A 24,409-nucleotide genomic window follows, 5' to 3' on the forward strand; every position below is an offset into this window, starting at 1 on the left:
ATGTCTAGCTTTCAAGACAACACATCAACCTTTGCGGCAAGAGCATCATTGGTACTATCTTCATAAATTTCGGCCCCTTTTTGTGGTGCACCTCTTGAGGCCCAATGAGACTCATTGCTTGCCATTGATTCAAGGAGTTGCTCGCCTTCATCGGGGTACTTGTTGCTAAGAGATCCACCCACTGCGGCATCAATTAATTGATGAGTTGCATACTTTAACCCGTTGTAGATCATCTGAACCCACATTCAAGAAGCAAAGCCATGATGGGGGCATCTTCGAAGGAGGTCTTTGAATCTCTCATATGCTTCAAATAATGTTTCTGACTCTCCTTGCTTAAACGCTAAAATTTCTTGCCTTAGCTTCACCACTTTGCTAGGAGGAAAGTATCTTCCCAAAAATTTTTCAACCATGTCTTTCCATGTTTTGATCAATCCTGGTGGTAAGGATGTGAGCCACCGGTATGGTCCATCTCTCAAACTGAATGGGAATAGTCATAGCCGGATCGCATTATCTGTCACCCCGTTCATCTTGAAAGTAGAACATATTTGGAGAAAATGGGAAAGATGATCATGACCATCTTCATTCGCAAGACCATTAAATTGGACTGAGTTCTATATCATGCCAATGGTGCTGGCCTTGATTTCAAAATTGTTTATGGCGATAGATGGTGCTTGAACACTGAATTCTTCACCTGTGAACTATGGCATTTCATATTTGGATAAGGTACGTCATCCTCAGCCATGATTATGGATTCTCTATCCTCAATTCCAATATTTCATTCACTTGAGCCTTCAGCCACATCTCTTAATCTTTGATGCAAGGTCCTTTCAATTTCACTACCCGGTGTGATTAGGTTAGATGGATTCGCTCGTGTCATGCACTGTACCTTCCAAAGTCAAGAAAGATGTAAAAATTTAAGCTTAAGAAGAAATAAAACAAATGAAAAGAAGAAATAAAAGAAAAGAGAAATGGTTAGAGCAATAAGCTAGAAGTTTCCTACAATTCCTTAATCTCCCTAGCAATGGCGCCAAAACTTGATTGCTCTCGTGCAAGTGTACGGGATCGCCATGTAGTACCCTTTGAGTTACACAGGGGTCATATTCGACCGGGCTAAGAAGCTTCTATTACTCCTCCATCACCTATTATCTAACCTTACAATTTAAGCATCTTTTACTACTCTAACAAGTGCAACAATATAAACAACTTGAATGAATAAATAGCACAATCAACACAGGAGATCACAAGAGCAACAATGAGATATAGAGGCCTATGGATGAGGATCCCCTTTAGGGGTTATTATCATATATGGATGCATAGTAAAAGCAAGTCATGGGTGATTTATATCGAAGGATCTCAAGATTAGTCAAATCCCAATTTCCCGACGATTAAACCCTAATCCCAAGCGAATGTCAATAGAGATATCTCCCTAATCACATTCCTATGATTGGATTAGTTTTAGGGGAATCCCACTATAAGGACACACTTACCATAAGTCTATCCTTAAGATTCAGAGGGGCTACCGACATCTAATTTCATGACATGTCGATCAAAGAACGCCCCTTCTAGCTCATTAATGGTCTAGTACATGCGAGTAGGTCACATCTACATGTACAACTAGACAAAGAACTAAGGATCTCTCCATTTTATAGTTGTAGACATGAAGAGCAATGAGCCAAGACATAAAGCAACCCAACGCATTTCAAATAAATGTATAGCATCCAAAATACATGATGAACACCCAAGGTTCATCTACATCTGGTGGACTTGGGGGTCTAGTGTGCCATCATACAAACAAGTATAACAAACTCAATAAAAACAAGAAACAAATTCATAAGTGGCGCTCCCTAGTCCGAATGATGATGAAGAAGAGCAATGCCAGCCGAATGATGCTTCTTCTAGCCCAATGAATGCCGTATGCTCCCCCTCCCTTGATGATGAAGCTCTCTCCTAGAAGTTCAAGCCCTTGATCACCTCCAAGCCTCAAGCAAAGCTCTCTAAAGATGTCTTCATTCTCCTCCTTCTTCCCCCCAAGTGTTGGCTGCCCAAAAAGTTTTTAAGAAAACCCTCCAAATGCTCTCTTATACCCCCCTAAGCATACCCCCTAAGTGGAGGCCGTACGAGGCTAAAAAATGAGACTCCAAACTCCCCAAAATCCGTCCATACTGGGTCAATAAGATGGTCCATATATGGCTAATGACGGGGTCTATGATGGCCTCATTGAGGCAGTATGAATCAAGCGAAAACCACATCTTCTCTTGCTACAACGTTCATCCTGGCGTCAATCCCATGCAACATTGAGGCCTTATGGCCTGGATCAATTCCTGCCTCGAAAATCATCAGGTGCTACAGTGTTGCTACATTGATCTTGCTACGGTTCATTGCTATAGTACTCTAGCTATAGTATACACTACAGTACCACGACCAGGTTTTCTTCTCTTTTTCCGCCCAAATCATGTCTTAGTGTCTTCCATGGATTTTCCATGCCCTACAAAGCAAATAATACATTGTTAAGCACAAAATGGGCATCAATCCTTATAAAAATTCATGCTAACTATATAAAATACATATACTAAAATACATTCATTTAGACACTTATCAATATCGATATATCTACGTCATTCTCAGCTGATCAGTGAATGGTCGTGGTGACAAAACAGGAGTTCTTAGTCGACAAGAGCTGCTATACTTATATTCCATGGTATAGAATGAGTCACTCCATCTGGGACACATTATGGTCGAGTATCTACGTTACCAAGGCTAGTATGCCAAAGTGGGAGTGTTGCTCTCGAGCTTGTACATTACTAAACTCATCATTTGCGATCAGAGAGACTGAGAAGATGATTGTTCCATCACCCCTCGGCCTAGAGACATGAGATTGATGGGTATAGTGCGCAAATATGAACCAAGCACCTATGTGATGATCATGCCCCCCAAGAGATGACTGCGGATGAGGGTGATGATGTAGATGGTTCTCAACCTGTTCCTTTGCCACAATAGTAGCAAATGGAGACTGAGACACCCCCTGCAGCACAGGAGCCACCTCTAGTGCGTATCTTTTCTCCATCTCGAGCCCATGATCATTTTGAGAGGCTCGAGAGTGATGTAGGGGTACTATAGACCAATCTAGCTGAGGTTTGTGTGATACAGGTTGCGAACCATGCTAAGGTGATGTCGTGTCTCAAACACTTCCGTAGATACTTGAGTCAGGCATAACCTCGCAGTTTGTTATGAGACTGCGAGTGTCATCACCAGCAACACCACCATCACCTACAGAAACAGTAGCACAAGCAGTCGATGACACCGATGCTTGAGGCATCTTTATTTTTCTGTTTCTTTATGCTTTTGTTACTTTATTTTAGTATTTCATTTTGGACTTCTACCATTCAAAAAGGATTTTCTTCTGAGTTTATCTTATGGCTTTTCAGTTGTATCGAGTTGTATTTTATTTATATAATTTTATAGACTCAGTTCTATTGTGTTTTGTTGAGCTTTATTGAATCCCCTTATGTATTCATGCAGATGGTCTTGCAAGTCTTGAAATTGAGGAATAGTCATTGGCATAGTCATATGGCATTCCATATGGCCGTGTGTACTCCACTGACTGTTGAAACTCAACTCTCAATGAAAATAGCTCTATCAAACACAACATTAGGAGTTCAGAGGAGTATTTTATCAATTGCTCATCTTCACACACATGTTTTACTTGTTTTATTCTTTATTGTGCTTGCATGCATACATTGAGGGCAATGTACATCTTTAGTGTGAGGGGAAGTTCACATTACACACATTCTATACGAATGCATTCATTGTTCATGTTCATGTTGTTAGGATTATGCCCTCGAATGCCAACGAGGATACTTGTATTAGGGCATTTCATTTGTATTATACATTCTTATTTAGTAGGCATTTATTTTGATATTCATATAAATCTTGTGATGGCATTATAATTAGTTTTGAATATTATAGTCCATGTGTATTAAGTTAAAACTTCTACTCTTTGTGGAATAAAGAGGAGAGCACTAGAAGGGTTTGGTACTTATACACTTAAATAGTTCGCAAATCGGAGAACTTTTAATTGGGCATTAAAGGTTCATAAGGATTTGTATGACATTTACTTTGACAAAGAGTGCTAGTTGAACACTATGGAATAGTGGGAGCATATGCTATAAATGCATCATTGGGAATTGGTGTATTCGAACATGACTCGCAGCAATCCAATCACATGGCTTTTACTCTTTGACAGTCAATGATTGGGATTGTTGGTTATGATCATATGAGTGGACCTTAGACACGAGGTATCATGATCACAATGTACTTGTGACGTCTAGTCCGTTACTAGAGTTGTTAGGGCTCGGTTCACCTTTTTGGTATGGGTCGACCTCGAGTGCGACTATGTCGAGCGGTAGCGATTGTGAGTGATCACCAAAAAGGAATTCGTTCTCTCGGAGTAAAGCGAGTCGAGTATCCTATGCGACTATAAGTATGTGAGATTAGAAGACCTTAGCCAAGGCGATCAAACTAATCGTGTGGGACACGAAGGGTAGTTTGGTAATCTCACCCTACTATAGTTATTTGCATGTGATCGAGTTCGAGTGAGTTTGACAATTACCATGGCTCTCACTCGGTTGGGATATAAGAACGAAAGGTTTATACACATATGGTAATCATAATCGGAAAGGTTCGTAATGATCTATTCATTCGTGTTCAATTGGGCTACGACGTGGGGCCACGGAGCTGGCTAGGTGTCACCCACGTCCTTTGGTATCCTCCCATTGCCAATTGGAACGAACCTAAGGAGTCACGCTTAAAGGGATAAAGAATCAATCTCGTTTTGAGTACAGGGGTAAAATTGTCAACTTATAATTTTACTTCATGGGATGAGTGAAATTGTAAATTAGCCTAGGGGTTTTTTTATCTTAAGTTTAAATTTTTGATTTAAATTCGATGGAGTCGAATGGATAATCAAAAATTATGAGGACTAAAAAGATAAAAAGTGGTTTTAGTTAGATTAGGACTCATATTTCTAATAGAACTTCTATGGTAATGTTTATCATATTATGAAGGTTCATATTTTTGAATAGGACTTCATAATTGAATGATGTTTATCATATTATGAAGGTTCATATTTTCGAATAGAACTCATAATTGAATAATGTTTATCATGTTTTTATGAAGTTTCTATAAATATGACTCCTCTCCAACTATAGACTCAACTCAATTAATTCTCTAGTGAGAAAATCCCCTAGCTCTCTCTTCCTCTCTAACCCCTAGCCGCTATTTGGAGAAGAAGAGGAGATTGTCTCTTAATTCGGCGTGTGATCTAGGGGCGTGGAACTTTCGTTCGGGCGCTAGGAGATCTACGACAATCCGAGAGATAAGTTCAGCCCATCAAAAGAAAGAAAATCATTAAGAGGTAATTTTCTAGGACCTTTTAATTAAATTACGGTGCTCATTACAACAATTAGAATATATATCGCAAATATATTATTGCTTCCACATGCCCTTTTAATGTTGTTTGATTTTTGCGATATTACCTAACAGTGGTATCAGAGCGAGGTTATTTGTTTTAATGAGCATTAGGTTTAAAAATCATAAAATTGCATTGGTGATCATTATTTGATTATTATATAAAATTAAAGATTCATGATAAAATTAGATTTTATGCATAATTTTTATTTTGAGTTAGGGTTTCATAATTTATTTAAAATTTTATATAAATAATAATAATAATAATAATAATAATAATATTGAAATATACATATATTAAATAAATCAAAAGTTGTGTTGTACAGTACTGATGGCACTGTAGAAGATTGATTTGTTTAAAATATATATATATATATATATAATATAAATAAATAATTAAAATAATAATAATAATAATAATTGGGTGGGCCCACGCAATTGCCGCGCTGTGCTGCGCAGGGCGAGCACTGCGCAGTGCGTGGGCCACGTCAATTTTATTTTATTTTTTTATTTATTTACTTATTTATTTAGTATTTATATTATTTTATTTGTTATTATTATTATTTGTTTATTTATTTTATTTTAAATAAAGTGGAATCCACACCAATGTAATTTATGATTGATTTATTTTTATTTTTATTTGATGTGTTGAATGAATGGATAGCATACGATCATGAACTTTAGGGCTTTTATATTTATTTATTTTTTACTTATGTATTTGGGCCATGTTGTGTCCAATGTTATTTTCTTTAATTTTTGCAAAAGTAGATTGTATCTAGGATACATATTTGTAAATTTTAGACAAAACATAAAGTGACACAAGAGTCCGAGAATACGTGGAGCAAGAAGCCCGGCATAAAGTCCTTTTGTATGGAGCGCAAAGCCATGTAATAGTTTAGGATTTTATTTTAGATTAATCTATTAAATTAGGTTAATCGTAGATGTTCATGATCGTATGCAAGTGATGGGTTGAATGTGAATGTATGTCTAATTTATACATGCATGATTAATGTAATTTGTGAGACCCAATTAATAACTTGTAAACAATTCTCCCAAAAGAATAACACTGAGTTGAAGGGCATGGGATGTCCTGGCTCTCCACCAAGCTTTGGGTTATTAGAGTTATAAGGGTGCATGATATCTTCCCACATGCGAGGGGTCTTGTATTCAGCTTATGATTTTTAAGAGCCTTTAGTGCATTGGATGCCGTCGATCGAAACAAATTCCTCCCCAATTATCTTGTATGGGTTGAGGGGTGGAATTCAATTGTTAGATTGACGAAGTTGGTGGGCTTGACTCGGATAGTTTACGGGCCAATTAAAGCTGTATGGGTTGAGGCTTGGTAAACTATGAGCCAAAATTGATTGGACTACCTATGGAATAGGTTGGCATCGGACGCCACTTCATTAACTACGGTGGTGCAATTATACTTTGTATGGGTTGAGCTCCACTAGATTTAATAAAGAACACAATCACTCACTACGAGATCCTACCAACGAGGATTTCCGATTTCTATAGTGGGAGTGTAGATTTTGAAAGATGTAGTGGGAGCCAAGTTTTATTTAAAGACCTTAATATAACTTGAGTATAATATAAATAAACTAATAATCTGGTATTTATTTTCTTGCAATTTATTTCTCGATATGACTCATAACCCACTTAATATTTTGCTTGAGAAAAATGACCTTACCGGGCCCAATTATGTAGATTGGCTAAGGAATTTGAGGATAGTCCTCAATTTAGAGCGAATCGGGTACATTCTTGAGGCCAATATTCCTACCGAACCTCCACCCGAGGCAAGTAAGGAAGAACAAGACGTATATCTAAAATGGCTTGAGGACGACTTGCGAGTGAGTAGCTATATGTTAGCCTCCATGAGCATTGATCTGCAAAGCTCTCATGAAAAGATGAGTGATGCGAGATCGGTACTGTTGCACTTGCAGGAGATCTATGGAGAGCATAGTCGGGCTGCTCGGTATGAAATATCGAGAGAGCTCTTTAGGGCAAAGATGAGTGAGGGTGGAGAAGTTGGAGAGCATGTCCTCAAAATGATCTCTATGATTGAGAGGTTGGAAGCTCTTGACTTTTCCATGGACTACAACCTTCGGGGTTGATCTCATCTTCTGATCTCTTCCCGACTCCTTCTCTCAGTTTATTATTAATTTTAACATGAATGAGATTGAGTACACACTGGCTGGTCTTCTTAACAAGCTAGTAAGTACATAGTCTCAAATGAAGACTAAAGAGAAGGATGCTGTTGCTTTAACTATCTCTACTTCTAGGCCCTCAAAGCCCAAGAAGAAAAAGATGGGCAAGCGGAAGGCTTTGGCTCCCAAAGCGATGGGAGGGTGGGTAAGAAAAAGGGTAAGGCTCCTGCGGTTCGTCTGGGTGAGAGCTCTAAGCAAGCGGGGCAAGTGTTTCCATTGTGGCGAGGCCGGTCATTGGAAGCGGGGATTGCCCATGACTTAAAAGTAAGCAGGCGCTACAGGTATGAAACGATTTGTTTTTGAAACAAATTGTTCAATTTCTATATTTTCTACTTCTTGGATTCTTGATTCAGGAGCTAGTGCTCATATTTGTATTATGAATCAGGATCTGGAAAGAAGAAGGAAGCTGGGTGAACAAGAGGTGATGATCAACGTGGGAAGTGGACATAGTGTTGCAGCAACTCACATAGGATCTACTTCTATTCCTTTATATTCTGGACAAATTTTAGTTTTAGAGGATTGTTTAGTATTACCAAAAGGATTAAAGAACATTATTTCTGTTGCAGTTTTAGTCAGAAAAGGATATGTCTTTAAATTTGGTGAAACTAATTGTAATATTTATGTTGGAAATAAATTAGTTGGCGATGCCTCTTTAGTAAATGAATTGTATTATTTAAATGTTCAGAATAAATGTGTTGTGAATGCTATCACTAAAAGACATGGTATGCATGAGATAAATCAAAAACTTGTGTGGCATTTAAGATTAGGTCATGTTGGAGAACAAAGGATTAACAAGTTGGAGAAAGATGGCCTCATAGGTCCATTGGGATTCAATCCCTATCCGACATGTGAGTCTTGTCTTTTTGGCAAAATGACCAAATCCTTTTTCATTGGACATCCTGATAGGGCATCACAAGTTTTAGATTTAGTACACACCGATGTTTGTGGGCCGATCAATGAGATGGCTCGCGGAGGTTTCCATTATTTCATAACTTTTACCGATGACCATTCTAGGTATGGTTATGTATACTTAATGAAGAACAAGTCAGAGGCACTTGACATGTTTAGAAAGTATAACGCTTTAGTGGAAAATCAAACTGGTCATTGTATAAAGACACTGCAATCAGATCGTGGTGGTGAGTATATGAACACCGAGTTTGAATTGTTCTTAAAGGAACATGGGATAGTTTCACAATTAACACCACCAGCGACTCCTCAACTAAATGGGGTAGCTGAGCATAGAAATCGAACCTTGTTGGACATGGTTCGTTGTATGCTTAGCTACACAGACTTTCCTATTTCTTTGTGGGGTCATGCGCTTCTCACTGCTGCACACATCTTGAACAGATGTCCCTCTAAGTCCATCCCTAAGACCCCGCATGAAATGTGGAAGGGAAGGAAACCAAGTTTTAAACACATTAAAATTTGGGGATGCCCAGCCTATGTCAAGAAGACTAAAGTTGAAAAGCTAGAGGTGAGATCCTTAAAAGGGCGTTTTGTTGGTTACCCAGAGGATTCGATGGGATACCTCTTCTACCTGTATGATGATCAACGAATTATTGTAGCTTTACAAGCCCACTTCTTGGAAGACGATTTCATTCGAGAAGGTGGAGCGGGTAGATTGATTGTTCTGAGTGAACAAAACAAAACACCTGAGGAATCTGTTGTTCAAGAACAACGAACTGAACCTATTGTGACACAACCACTATTGTGACGATCTAGTAGAGTACCTCGACCACAAGAGAGATATGGTTATCTACTACAAAGAGAGCATAATTTGTATGCGGTAGCAGAAGGGAACTATGGAGATGATCCTTCTACTTATGATCAAGCAATGATGGATGTGGACTCTGCAATGTGGCAACTTGCTATGCAAGCAAAGATGGATTCGATGTATTCGAACCAATAAGGCCAGACTAGTGGCGAAAGGGTATAGTCAAAAGGAGGGTATTGACTATGAGGAAACCTTTTCTCCAGTAGCTATGATCAAATCCATCAGAATTTTGCTTGCGATAGCCACATACCTAGATTACGAGATTTGGCAGTTGGATGTCAAGACTGCGTTCCTAAATGGATACCTCGAGGAGGAAATCTACATGGAACAGCCCAAGGGTTTTGTATCTGAGGCTGACTCTCATAAGGTGTGTAAGCTTAATAGGTCTATTTATGGACTTAAACAGGCCTCTCGCAGTTGGAATCTTCGTTTTGATGAAGTTGTTAAAACATTTGGCTTCATAAAGAATGAAGATGAACCGTGTGTCTATAAGAAGGTTAGTGGTAGCAAGATATCATTCTTGGTATTGTATGTAGATGATATTCTGCTCATTGGGAATGATATAGGTATGTTAACTTCAGTCAAATCTTGGCTTTCAAGCACATTCTCCATGAAAGACTTGGGAGAAGCCACATATGTCCTTGGAATTCGCATCTACCGGGATAGAGTGAATAGAAAGATGGGGCTTTCCCAAGCCCCTTTACTTAGAGAAAGTCTTGAAGCGATTCGGGATGGAAAAACTCTAAGAAAGGACTTCTACACGTGAGGCATGGAGTTCATCTCTCCAAGTCTATGAGTCCTCGGGATGAGGAGGAAAGAAAAAGAGATGAGTATGATACCCTATGCCTCCTGCCTGGGTAGTCCGATGTATGCCATCTCGTGTACAAGACCGGATATTGCATGCTACTGTCGGCATTGTAAGTCGGTTCGAGGCTAACCCTGGGGAAAAGAGCATTGGATAGCTGTGAAGTGTATTCTAAAGTACTTGAGAAGGACTAAAGATATGCTTGTGATTTATGGAAATGGAGAGTTAAGAGTGGATGGTTACAGATTCGGACTTCGAGTCGATGTTGATGATCGAAATCCACTTGAGGGGTTTGTATTCACTCTCAATGGTGGAGCGATGAGTCGGAAGAGTTCAAAGCAAAGGCACCACTGCAGACTCCACCACGAGGTCGAATATGTGGTCGCCTGGAGGCTGCGAAAGAAGCTGTTTGGATTAAGAAGTTCTTAACAAAACTTCATGTAGTTCCAAGTGTGAAGCTCCCATTATCACTTTATTGTGACAACAATGGAGCAATAGCACAAGCCAAGGAACCAAGGTCTCACAGCAAATCCAAACATATTGAACGGCGGTACCACATCATTCGAGAGATCATTGGAAGAGGCGACATAGCCATGCAGAAAATAGCCTCAGCAGATAACTTAGCTGACCCACTCACCAAGCCACTATCACAAGCCGTGCTAGATCGACATCTTGAGAAGATGGGTGTAAGATACCATATTGGTTGGCATTGAGCACAAGTGGGAGATTGTTAGGATTATGCCCTCGAATGCCAACGAGGATACTTGTATTAGGGCATTTCATTTGTATTATACATTCTTATTTAGTAGGCATTTATTTTCATATTCATATAAATCTTGTGATGGCATTATAATTAGTTTTGAATATTATAGTCCATGTGTATTAAGTTAAAACTTCTACTCTTTGTGGAATAAAGAGGAGAGCACTAGAAGGGTTTGGTACTTATACACTTAAATAGTTCGCAAATCGGAGAACCTTTAATTGGGCATTAAAGGTTCATAAGGATTTGTATGACATATACTTTGACAAAGAGTGCTAGTTGAACACTATGGAATAGTGGGAGCATATGCCATAAATGCATCATTGGGAATTGGTGTATTCGAACATGACTCGCAACAATCCAATCACATGGGTTTTACTCTTTGACAGTCAATGATTGGAATTGTTGGTTATGATCAAATGAGTGGACCTTAGACCTGAGGTATCATGATCACAATGTACTTGTGACGTCTAGTCTGTTACTAGAGTTGTTAGGCTCAGTTCACCTTTTGGTATGGCCGACCTCGAAGTGCGACTATGTCAGGCAGGTAGCAGTTGTGAGTGATCACCAAAAAGGAATTCGTTCTCTCGGAAGTAAATGAGTCAGTATCCTATGCGACTATAAGTATGTGAGATTAGAAGACCTTGGCCAAGGCAGTCAAACTAATCGTGTGGGACACGAAGGGTAGTTTGGTAATCTCACCCTACTATAGTTATTTGCATGTGATCCAGTTCAGTGAGTTTGACAATTACCATGGCTCTCACTCGGTTGGGATATAAGAACGAAAGGTTTATACACATATGGTAATCATAATCGGAAAGGTTCGTAATGATCTATTCATTCGTGTTCAATTGGGCTACGACGTGGGGCCACGGAGCTGGCTAGGTGTCACCCACGTCCTTTGGTATCCTCCCATTGCCAATCGGAACGAACCTAGGGAGTCACGCTTAAAGGGATATAGAATCAATCTCGTTTTGAGTACAGGGGTAAAATTGTCAATTTATAATTTTATTTCATGGGATGAGTGAAATTGTAAATTAGCCTAGGTTTTTTATCTTAAGTTTAAATTTTGATTTAAATTCGATGGAGTCGAATGGATAATCAAAATTATGAGGACTCAAAGATAAAAGTGGTTTTAGTTAGATTAGGACTCATATTTCTAATAGAACTTCTATGGTAATGTTTATCATATTATGAAGGTTCATATTTTGAATAGGACTTCATAATTGAATGATGTTTATCATATTATGAAGGTTCATATTTCGAATAGAACTCATAATTGAATAATGTTTATCATGTTTTATGAAGTTTCTATAAATATGACTCCTCTCCAACTATAGACTCAACTCAATTAATTCTCTAGTGAGAAAATCCCCTAGCTCTCTCTTCCTCTCTAACACTAGCCGCTATTTGGAGAAGAAGAGGAGATTGTCTCTTAATTCCGGCGTGTGATCTAGAGGCGTGGAACTTTCGTTCGGCGCTAGGAGATCTACGACAATCCGAGAGATAAGTTCAGCGCATCAAAAGAAAGAAAATCATTAAGAGGTAATTTTCTAGGACCTTTTAATTAAATTACGGTGCTCATTAGAACAATTAGAATATATATCGCAAATATATTATTGTTTTCGCATGCCCTTTTAATGTTGTTTCGATTTTTGCGATATTACCTAACACATGTAGCCAATGGCGGTTCACCTTAGTTGCAACTATTGTATTCTTAAGTTTCGAAGAATTTTTACCATTGAATACTATCACGCTCTAGTTTTACTTGAATTTTAGGAAATTTTTGGCCGATTATCTCTTGTTGCACTGCTCATTCATTAAACCTTATGGAAACTCAAGTTCATCACTTAAGGTACTACTTTAGCATTGGTTTTGTTTAAAGTTGTGAAAAAAATTAAGTTGTTTTGCTTGTGCATTAGGGTGGAAAGAGCTACCACCTATGAAGTATGAAGCTACTCTCATAAGTCAGATACTAGTTATGCCCTAATGAGAGAAAGAGCTATCTAATAGGATGAGTGAAAGCTACTACCCAGGTAGAAAGAGCTACCACCTAGAAAGTGTGAAAGCCACCTTGGTGGTCGTCGAGGAAAGCGTTTCCTTAGAGGATGTGCGAAGCTACTACCTTCTCTCTTTGTGCATTAATAAGTCCAATTTAATAAGAACTTTGAGGAGAACATGTTGTCTTCACTTGAGTGAGTTTACACACACTTACACAATATCGGGTATGTTGTTCTTTTTGATTTAAGTTTTTAGCTAGAGCTATGATCTCTCTTATTTAATGTTTGGATTTTCCTTGCTTCTAAAATGCCTCTTTTGTATACTTTTGGTGACCCTAAGGCCAAGCACTTTCAATTTTTCCTCTTCGAAGTTTTAACATTTTATTTTTGCTTAAGGAAAAGCAAAAGCTTAAGTGTGGGGGAGTTTGATAAGTGCTTGTGTGTAACTATTATGAAGTATACTTTTTTTACATTGGGCATCACTTTTATCAGATTTATGGCTCATTTGTGTGTATTTGTGTTCTTTTGTGCATTTAGGATTGTGGAAAAAAGTTTGGAAGAAAGAGAGCAAAAATAGATCATGGATGCAATTTTTGAGGAAACTCTTGTATCGAACAAGGATCAAGGCACAAGTTGTACTCATAGACATGTGAGTGTGTGCCAACCTCCAAAATGTTCAAGTGAATACATAAAGTGGAGGGGCACAAAGGCGGTCACACTCATTTGTTCCAACTTGTGTAACATTATCAAGAGCTTCATCAATGTGTTGGAAAGCAAGATGTGACATGATCTACCACATGGATGTTTACCCAATCAGGCAGCCTTGATGAAGAAATTCAAGTCGGGAGCTTCATAGTAAAAGTGCTGTAGCAAATTACTATATCAAAATTACTGTAGCAGTTACTATTCACAGCGCGCAAGAAAATCAAAGCATAGAAATCCACACACCTGTGTGGAATTTCCACAGGGGCATGTGGATGCCTGATTTCAGCGTTTTAAACACCGCTTTTAGAGTTTAATTTGGGGATCTTCTTCTTACCTTTTTCCTATCTTTTGGGGAGAGCGTGCCTAGGGTTTGGAGAGATTTTTGCTGGGATTTTGGAGCATTCCTACAGCATTCAACATTAATTTCCTTTAGAGGAGAGTTATTGAGGAAGCCTCCGATGGCTTGGATTCGGCGGGGTGTGCCCTAGGCTTGATGATGGAGTCTTTGAAGAAGACAAGGGGCTCTTGAAGACTATGGACATGAATGACAAGGGGGTTATCTCTATGGATTTCTTACACATATTTTGATTTCATCTTTAACTTTGTATTGCTCCTTGTAGAGCTAAACCCCTAGTGGGTGCTTGGACTTCTAAACCCTAGGATGATTTTGTTTCATTGACTTCTATTATGTTTCCTTTAATTGATGTTTTAATTGAGTTTCAATCTTGTGTGTTTTTTTTTTATTTGATTTTCCCTTAGAGTGACACTAGGGTTGAGAATCCATCTAGGTAAAGCTTTAAAAGGTTGACAACTTCATTAGGGTTAGACTTAGCAAGGTTGAAGAGGGTTGAGAGGGTTAGTCAAGAGGTAGCAAAATTTTCCTTTTCCCCTCCAACGTGATTTCTCCTACCTCCATGTTCCAAGAGTTCTTTGCTATCATGATAGAGTGAAGTGCTAAAAGATGAACTCCACTAGGGCTTAGTTGTGCAAGCAATAGGGTGAAGTGTTGAGTAATCCTTAGTGTGTGGGCTTAATCATGATTAGGGGTCTTCCGCTTGGACCAAAGGGTTAGATCTAGGTTGGGAATAGGGTTTATCACTTGGAATTCCTAGAGCTTCAAGCAGTCCCACATAGTGTAAGGTGTTGAGAGTATCCCTTTCCGCCAGGGCATAGTGTAGAGGGCTAGTCACGGTTGACCTTAGGTTTGGGACCGTGTATCTTTAGATCTCCATGACTCATTAAACTTCAATTTGGAGGCATAATATTAGTCTTGCACTTGAAACAATAGTCCTACGTTGAGTATTGTCCGAGTGTGCCATTTTACCATCGATTATCTCTCTTTATTCCTCTTGCTTTCTCTTTTCTCTTTCACATTTATTTACATTGATATTTTAATCAACACCATAAATTGGTTTTCACTCTAGCTAAATACCAATACTTCTTGTTTCTAAACATCTATTCCTTGTAAATTCAACTACCCACTCACCGGGGTATTTTATTACTTTGATGACCTGTGCACTTGTTATACACTCACGCAAGGGGTGTATCATCTTTAAAGTCTGTTCGATAGTAACTTTTGAATGGTACTTTCCTTGAACTTGTTTGACACTTGTAGCATCCTTGGCAATTGCCAACAACACTTACAATATAGAGATTTGGACATCTTGTTTTTTATTGAGAAGAGAACTTCCAAAGAGTCATTTTTTTCGTATTTTTGTTTAACTTAGTTGTTTTGTTTGTGTTTTCTCCCTACTTATGAAATGGTGAGATGAGATATGCTTGTTGATCTTTGTAGGACTATTATGAAAGGTTCTTCACTCTCATGACCCACAGACGATTGAACTTACCCCGTACTCATGCATGCGTTGTCTAATTCTCACCTAAAAAATAATGAAGTTTCTTTACTTCATCTCCTTGTAAATAATTCATATTTTTCACCATGTATTATTGTTTCATGTACATTGAGGGCAATGTACTATTCTAGGTGTGGGATGGGCTATTTCATACTTATGCGTGCTTGACTTACTTATGGTAGTTATGATATAGGTTAAGAACTTCCTAGCTTGAGAGAATGATAGATGTGAGCCGTATCTTTATTTATGATTTTATGGAAGTCTTCTTTTATCTCTAGTATACCTTCATGCTTTGTCATGAAAACTTCCACCTTATACACTCTTGACAACACATCACTTTGATATTGCCATTAGAATGTTGAATTCTACTTTCAATTTTCTTATAAGAGCTTTTGGTTCCTTTATTGTTCTCTTTAGCCTTATGTGAAGTCTTCATAGCAGGTTTATAAACAAAGAGACATGAGATAGAGAATGTATATACAAAAAAAAAGAGAAAAAAAGAGAAGAAAAAGTAATCAATGACATTATTCCTATGCTAGTAAAGCACGAATGCGTCTATGTAAACATGTAATTGAGTAAGTTGGGTAGCTCTTGTACCTAATCAACATGTGCATCCTCCAGAAAGATTTGTGTAGTCTACGTTAGTCAGACTTGAAAAAAAAGTATATTTATATATATATAATAAAATAAAATATCTCTATTGATCTCCTGGAACCTATTTTATAGTCACTTAAAGGATAGAGTTTTAGTTAGGAGCCGGAGGACTCTTGACTGATTATTGGAGGTGTCTTTAGCATTTCTAACACCAGTTATTATCTTTTGTGGGGTGAATAGATATCATGGGGTAATCCAAGATGTGGAGGATGAGGGACCACCTTAGGTAAAAACTAGACTATCTTTACTTGGTTACTTATAGAACAACTCACTCTCTTGATCTCTTTTCATTTCTTCTTATTGAGTTCTTTACTTTTGAGCTTGATGTCGTACATTTAGCCATTTATCTTCTTGCCCTTGTTCTTCATGTTTGTTTGTATGAGGGCAAGAAAAAGCATAGGTATGTTGAGGTTTGATAAACGCCTAAATTTATGTATTTTATGTGTATAACTTCTATATTATTAGTGTATTCTGTGATGATTCGATGCCCTTTGTGTGATTTTATCATTTTTATTTGTGTTACAAGCTTAGCCTAGGTGAACCTAAGAATGCATTTGGGAAGAAATCTACACAAAAAATTGCGTTTTAGGGCATCAGGCACTATAGCGGCACTGTAGCAAGCATCGTAGCATAACAGGATGAAGAATTTGTTAAGTCTTGGGTTTATTGATGGGAACCTGACAGTCATGAAGATGCCCCTATAAGCCGGCTGATGATTCTGTAGTTCACTGTAGTACTTCATTGTAACACTTCACGAAATTTTGCCATAAATCCTGAGGCTCTTATGAGTTCCTTCATAGTCATGAACAGGGCCATGAAGCCATCTCGAGTGAGGTTTTAAAAGGAGTTTTAGGGCAAAAGAAAGGATCATCATCTTCTTGGGCCTATTGGGCAGCCACCCCACCATTCTTGCAGGAGATTTATGGCAATTTACTACACAATTCTAGAATCTTCTTACTGATGGTTAGATGACAAGAAACCTCATAACTTACCACATGGACATGTGCCCGTCCATGTGGCCTCAAGTTAAGAATGTTGGAGCCTTGATCATGAAGAGTACCATAGCAAAATAACGTAGTATGTCACTGTAGAACTACCGTAGTAAAAACACTGTTCATGCGCCAGTGTAAAATTTCCACACGGTCATATGGGCGGTTTTCTAGCTCACACAGTCACGTGGAGGCATGTGACAGACACGGTTTTTGACTATAAATAGCCCTTTTCCCTATTCTTGAGAGACTTTTTGCTAGCGTTTGAAAAGCAAAGAGGGTAGGATTTTGAGAGGTCTTTGGCGAATTTGGGGGGCATTCTTCATCAACTTTAATAGATCTATTTTCTTCATCATAACATCAAGGGAGCCTTCAGTGACCTCGCTTTGGAGAGAGATCCTTTCAAGACAATGAGTGACCCATCTAGGCCATCATCACAAATTCAAGGGGGTTTTATTTCATGGTTTCATTGATTTACATTGCATTATTATTTGCTTTGTAATTTGCCAAATGGAGGGCTAAACACTAGTAATTATTTGGGCATGTGAACCTAAAACGTCTGAATTGCGTGTGTGTACCATAAGTGCACAGGTGTTGAAGTAATAAAATACCCAGTGAGTGGGTAGTCGAATCAACATGGAACGGAAGTATTAGTAGTAACAAATTCTTAGTTATCTAATCAACATGGTACCCGGGCAATGCTCCCCTTAGGCTCTAAAATGAATCTCAAGACTTGCTAAATGCTTCTAAACTGAGTTTAATGAGTGGAGGTAATCGAAGAACAACCAGCCCTAACTTCCAAGCCACTGGTACTAGTCCCTTACAAAGTACCAGTGGGGAAATCACTCAATCTCAACACCTCACACCCCTATATGACCAAAATAAGCTCTAGGGATACCTAAGAGTAAAACTGATTCCTAAGGATAGATGTAACGCTACTTCTAGGTGAAAATCCCTCACCCCATACAAGGTCCCGGGGGAGAAAACTCTCCATCTCATGCCTCACAACAAATATGGTTGCATAGAGTCTAGGGAATATGGAGATAGGAAACACTCATCAGAAGGGAAAGGGGGCAATCCACTATCTCATCACTCACCCTCTCAGGCCTCTTTAACCTTGGAGTTCTAACTCTAATGGAGACCTCTCCCATCAAGGCAACAAATCATTAATAGATAATCAACTACAAGGACCAATAAAACTTGTAAGCCATGGGAACACAAGATTAAAATTCAACTCAACTCGGATTTAATAGAAAACATAAAGAAAATCAATACAAAAGATAAGATCCTAGGGTTCACATGCCTAAATACCTACTAGGGTTTAGCCCTCCATAGAGCAAGTTACAAAACAAAGATTAATACAATGAGTAGCAATGTAAACCATAGAGAAAACCCCCTTGAATTCGTGATGATGGCCTTGATGGGTCACGCAACGTCTTGAAGAATCGTTCTCTGAAGCTAGGTTGCCGAAGGCCCCCTTGATGCTATGACAGAAGAAAGATCGATCAAAGTTGGTGAAGAGCAGCCCCCAATCTCGCCAAAGACCTCCTCTAGAAACCATAGCCACTTTCCTCTATGAATGCTCACCAAAAATCTCCCAAAGAATATGGTAAACGGCCTATTTATAGTCATAAATTGCGGTTGTCATGTGCCTTCACGCACCCGCATGAGTTGCAGGAATTTCCACGCGGTAAGGTGAACAGTGTTTTAAACACTCTTCTCTTAAGGCCACATGGTCAGGCACACTCCCATGTGGTAGGGTATAAGACTTTTCTTCTTTGACTCATCTGTTGAAAGGTCTTGCATTCTTTAGAAAAAGTTGGAGCATGGAGATGTGACTGCCTTTGTGCCCTTCCAAATAGCAAATTGGCATGAATCTTCTTGGAAGTTGGCACACACCTCCATGTTCTTGAGCTCCTCTTGTGTCTTGATCCTTGGATTGAACAAGAACTCCCAAAATATGTCTTTATAGCCTATCTTTGCTTCTTTTTCTCCCATCAAGGCATTCACAACCTAATTGCACAAAAGAACAACAATACACTATATGAGACATAAACCATGGTAAAAATGATACTCAATGCATGTAAAACATATCGAAAAAATATGTCTACTCAAACACTTATCAGAACCCTAGGATCTTATCTTTGTATTGACTTACTTTATGTTTTATATTAAATCTGAGTTTAATTGAGTTTCAATCTTTTTTCCTCATTGCTTGCATGTCATATTAATTCTTGTGGTTGATTTGTATTGCATGATTGGTTGCCTTGGTGAGAGAGAGGTTTCCATTATTGTTAGAACTCCAAGATTGAAGAGGGTTAAGAGGGTGAGTCATAAGATAGTAAAGTGTCTCCTTTCCCCTTTGATTAGTGTGTCCTATCTCCGTATTCCCTAAGCTTTATGCAACCATATTTGGTGTAAGGCTGGAGATTGAGAGATTTCCTTGCTAGGACCTTGTAGGGGGTTAGGGATCTTTCACCTAGAAGTAAGGTTAGGTCTATCCTAAGGAATCGGATGTACTCTTAGGAACCCCTATAGTCTATTATGGTCATATATGCTGTGAGGTGTTGAGATTAAGCGATTTCTCCACCGGGACCTCGTAGGGAAGTATTATTGATGGCTTGGAGGTAGGGACTGATTGTTCATGGATTACTTTAACTTGTTTAACTCAGTTTAGAAACACATTGTAAGTCTTGCACTTCATGTTATATCCTAGGGGGAGCATTGCCAGGGTACCTCATCTTCATTGAGTGAGACTTCCCTCACTTCTACTTTTCCTTTGCTTGCTGCAGACATTCATATTCTTGTGATTGAGTTCATTTCACCAAAATCTTGATTCTAACTAGATAACTGAGAAGTGGTTACTACTAATACTTCCATTCCCTATCGATTAGACTACTTGACGTATTGGGTACTTTATTACTTTGACACCTGTGCACTTACGGTACCCGCACGCAAGAGGTGTGTCAACGCGCCAATCAAGGAGTAAAGTGTGCTCAAGTGTAAGGTATCAATCTACAGGATAAGATCGATAGTGCTATTACTAATCCTTACTTTGAAAATGAGCCTACTAAAAGTTGTGATGTGTGAACATGAATAAAAGATTAAAAACAGAAATCACGAATACGAAAGTAGAATCAATCAAATTAGCAAATGGAAACTAGATGCTCAGCCATAGAATCCCTCTAAGATTTAATTAGTCCATGATAAAGGTTGTTAGTTAGCAATCCTATTTGAACCAAGAGAAATCCTAAGATATATTACCCCGCTCTTCGAATGGTAAATTGTAACTAATCATGTATAGTGTTGATACAAACAACTCATGATTGCATTGCACTCTATGAAATCTCAATATGAATTAACAATAATTCAATAAGTAGACAACCTTTCTTGCAAAGTGATTGCCCATAATCCCAACATAATAGAAATGCTATTTCTCAAAAAAGCTATTCCCTATGATTGTAAAGAGTATGGAATTACTTGAAAATTCACTCCGGAAGATTGTGGGAGGAGAACTCTCAACTCCAAAGTATCCTATTTTTAGGCTTACTGATAAGTGCTTAAGTACATATTTCTCTATATGTTTAACATGGATTGAGTATTATTTTTTTTGTGGTCTGTGTCTCATAAAGTGTATTTGGTGTTCCTTTGGGTAAATAAGTTGTGCAGGTCTTCAAAGAAGAAAGGGAAGCAAAGATAGGTTATGGAGACACCTTTGGAAGTTTTTGTACAACATAAGGATCAACAACAAGATGAGCTCATGCATACGTGAATGTGTGCCAACTTCTAAGAGAACTCAAGAAAAATTATGAGTTGAAATGGTACAAAGGCAGTCGCATTCCTATGTACTGACTTGTGTGAAGTATTCAAGAATCTTCCCAAAATGGTCAGATGACAAGAAGCCTTATAACCCACCATGTGGATGTGTGCCAGTCTATGTGGCGTCCGATAAGTGCTTGTGCGATATGAATGCGAAGCATTCTTTCCTTATGTTGAGCATTACATTTCTCAGGTTTTTACACTAATATGTGTGTTTTTATGTTACTTTCGTGCCGGTAGGGTTGTGAGGCCGAGTATGAAGGAAAGAAAACAATGTGGATCATAATGCACTGATTTTGGAGGAAATCTTGCTAAGGTTCAAACACGAAGACATAGGTCGGGTGTGGGATGCTAGAGTGGGTGAGTCAAGGGCACAAGAACGTGTGTGAGTCAAGGGCACAAGACATGTCTCGTATTTGAGTTAGCACAACCATTTGGAGGGGCACAAGGGCAGTCACACTCAAGCAATCTGACTTATGCACATAGAACAAGATCTCCACCAACTTGTTCATCATTTAAAGAAGCAAAGCGATCCACGACGTGAACGTGTGTCTGTTTGCGTCACCTCGATGAAAGTATGGACTCGGGAAGTATTTTAGACCAGGTACTGTAGCAGAGTATTGTAGTAAGACTACTGAAGAAGCACTGTTCATAGCCGGCTGAAAATCAAAATTCCAGAGAATCCACACGGGTGTGTGGAAATTACCCACGCCCGTGTGGAAATTCCACATGGGCGTGTGAAAAATCCACAAGACCGTGTGGATGCCCGATTCCAGCCCAATTTAAAGATGATTTCAGCCCCGATTTCAGCATTCTTTTCTCCATCTTTTCCCCAACTTGAGAGAGGATTTCGACTAGGATTTTGAGAGGTATTGGCTAAGGTTTTACAGAGGTTCTACGGCTCCGACATCGTGATTCCTGAGGAAGAATGTTGGTAGGGGAGCTTCCGTCGAGGCGTATCCTATACTGGACCAGGGAATCCTTGCACGACGAGTAGAGGACTTTCCACAAGATCATCGACACGACTATCGAGGGTGTTTCTCTATGGATTCATTGGTTTTACATTCTATTTTTTTGATTGTACATATCTCCATAGAGAGCTAAACCCCTAGTGGGTACTTGGGTATTTGTGAACCTAGGATGTATTTGTTTCATTGAATCTCTTTATTATGCTTTCAATTAATTGATGTTTGTTGTGAGTTCCAACCTTGAATGCTTGATTGTATGAACATTTTCCCTAGAGTGACATTACGGTTGAGAGTTCTTTTTTTAACCTTGTGAGTGAGTGACACACCACGAATGTTAAACAAACTAGGTTGGAGAGGGTTGAGAGGGTGAGTTGAGGGGTACAGAAGTGTCCCCTTTCCCCTCCGGCGTGATAGATTCTACCTCCGTTCCTTGAGTTCTTTGCTGCCATAATAGAGTGAATGGTCTAACGGAGTGAAGCGTTGAGGTGATCTTAGTATCTAGGGTTTAATCGTGGTTAGGGACCATTCACCTGGACCAAAGGGTTAGGTATATAATTAGGAAGAGATTTATCACTTGGAATCCCTAGAGCTCATTGCAACTCTATTCGAGCGCGGGATTGAGAGGTTATCTAATCTCTCCTCCGGGACATATATAGAGTTAGGCATAGTTGACCTTAGATTTGGGACTATGTATTCAAGGATTTCCACGACTCACCATTGCTTTTATTAGGAAGCATAATAGAGGGTTCTTGCACTTGAAACGATTGTCCTAGGCGGAGCATTATCCGAGTACCCCATCTTTATCGATTGCCTTACCTCCTCTTTCACTCGTGCGCTCTTACTTGTTGTTTTTACTTTTGAGAATTGAATCATTGTCACGCTTATCACTACTGATCTTTCACATAACTAAGAAGCGGATTAAGTGTTTTTATTCCCTACTCACTGTGGATTCGATACCCACTCATCCGGGATTATTACTTCGACAAACCCGTGCACTTACGGGATATACGCAAGGGGACCTTGTCAAGTTTTTGGTGCCGCTGCCGGGGAGTAGGCGTTTAGAGATACTTTGCACTTTGTCTTCTTAGCTATTTCACCATACATTCTATTTCATATTTTCTTATTCTATCATCGTTCTGATTTATTTTTCTTTCTTTTTGGGTGTAGCTCCAGGTTATGACCCGAGGGAATCCCTCAATATTGATTGAAGGAGATCCTGAGCTTGAACATACACTTAGAAGAAAAGGGAAAGAGCCTGTGCAAGAACAGTCTAATTTAGCTGATTTGGAAGTGGAAGAATCTGAAAACATATCATAACAGAATGAGTAACAGTGAACATTATCCGATTATGACAGACCTTCAGTGTTGGGGACACAGTCGAGTATTATGCGTCCCCTGATTACAGCTCAGAACTTCGAACTAAAGCCTATATTCATCCACATGTTGCAGCAATCCGCACAATTCAATGGTTTGGCTGATGAAGATCAAAACAGTCATATAGAGAGCTTTCTTGAGGTGTGTGATATGCTGAAGATAAACGGGGTGACGGATGATGCAATCAAGTTGCGAGCCTTCCCATTTTCCCTAAAGGGGAGAGCGAAGCAGTGGCTACACTCATTACCTAGAGCGTCAATTACCACGTGGGAGGAGATGGTAGAAGCTTTTCTGGCCCGTTATTTCCCTCCAGAAAATCAGCAAAGCTTAGGAATGAGATCTCATCCTTTGTTCAGTTGGAATTGGAGTCTCTATTCGAGACATGGGAAAGGTTCAAGGAGCTCCTGAGAAAGTGCCCGCAAAACGGATTCCCGGAGTGGATGATTGTTCAGACATTTTATAATGGTTTGAACCCGAGTACAAGGCAACTCTTGGATGCGACAGCAGGAGGTACCTTAGGTAGCAAGACCGCCGATGAGGCCCGTCAGTTAATTGAAGAAATGGGGTTAAACAGCTACCAATGGATTGCTAGGGAGAAGAAAAAAGTGGCCGGTCTCCATGAAATAGATGTGGTAACTTCATTGGCGGCTCAAGTGGAATATTTGAGTAAGAAGTTAGATCTTCTAATTTCAAACAGAGTGGCGGCCATGACTAATTGCACCGGGTGTGGTGGAGGACATGCTCCCTCTGATTGCCCGATCTCTATCGGTAATGTTTCTTCGGTGGAGAACATTGATTTTGTAGGTAATGGGATGAGACCTCAAGGAAACCCATATAGCAATACCTACAATCCGGGTTGGAAGAATCATCCCAATTTCTCATGGAGTAATCAGGGTCCACAAAAGGCCATGGGGCCACCGGGTTTCCAACAACAACAATAAGCCCCTCAGGTGGAAAACAGAGTCTCAGGTTTGGAAACCCGAATGAAAGACTTAGAGAAGCACTTGACTAGATTTATGCAATCTGCAGATACAA

General features: G+C 39.1%; 2 non-coding genes across 2 annotated transcripts; one reads left to right on the top strand and one right to left on the bottom strand.

Annotated features, from left to right (window-relative positions):
- Window positions 1-255: 255 nt before the first annotated feature.
- Window positions 256-362, top strand: LOC120279725. Its single transcript, XR_005542029.1, has one exon. It is a non-coding gene; the product is annotated as a small nucleolar RNA R71 (small nucleolar RNA).
- Window positions 363-23,697: 23,335 nt separating this feature from the next.
- Window positions 23,698-23,804, bottom strand: LOC120279759. Its single transcript, XR_005542062.1, has one exon. It is a non-coding gene; the product is annotated as a small nucleolar RNA R71 (small nucleolar RNA).
- Between the last annotated feature and the right edge of the window lie 605 nt (window positions 23,805-24,409).

The sequence above is a fragment of the Dioscorea cayenensis genome, chromosome 16 (assembly GCF_009730915.1).
Source record: "Dioscorea cayenensis subsp. rotundata cultivar TDr96_F1 chromosome 16, TDr96_F1_v2_PseudoChromosome.rev07_lg8_w22 25.fasta, whole genome shotgun sequence".
In the NCBI taxonomy this organism is placed as follows: Eukaryota; Viridiplantae; Streptophyta; class Magnoliopsida; order Dioscoreales; family Dioscoreaceae; genus Dioscorea; species Dioscorea cayenensis.